The sequence below is a fragment of the Littorina saxatilis genome, linkage group LG3 (genome assembly GCF_037325665.1).
Source record: "Littorina saxatilis isolate snail1 linkage group LG3, US_GU_Lsax_2.0, whole genome shotgun sequence".
In the NCBI taxonomy this organism is placed as follows: Eukaryota; Metazoa; Mollusca; class Gastropoda; order Littorinimorpha; family Littorinidae; genus Littorina; species Littorina saxatilis.
Window position 1 is genome coordinate 58,211,251 of NC_090247.1, and position 374 is coordinate 58,211,624.

Below are 374 nucleotides of genomic sequence, written 5' to 3' on the forward strand. Positions count from 1 at the left end.
GTTTCAAATATATATCCCAGGAGCTGCTTCTTTGTCTCAGTAATTCCACTAGAGGTATATTTCTTGTATTAGTAGAGTACAATGAATATATTCCATGGGTTCCAAAAATTACATCATAGCACCGATTCCGCCGAGGAAATACTTTCTACCGACCTTTGACCTAGCACCGAACATGTGTCAGTAAGAAAAGCATTGCTCACATGGTTGACGGCCGCTGTTGCGTAGTGGATAAGACAACGGCCTGTTGATCGGAAGGTCGTCGTGAGTTCAAATCCCGGCCGCTACTGCCTGGTGGGTTAAGGGTGGAGATTTGTCCGATCTCCCGGGCCAACACGTGTGCGGACCTGCTAGTGCCTTATCCCCTTTTGTGTGTA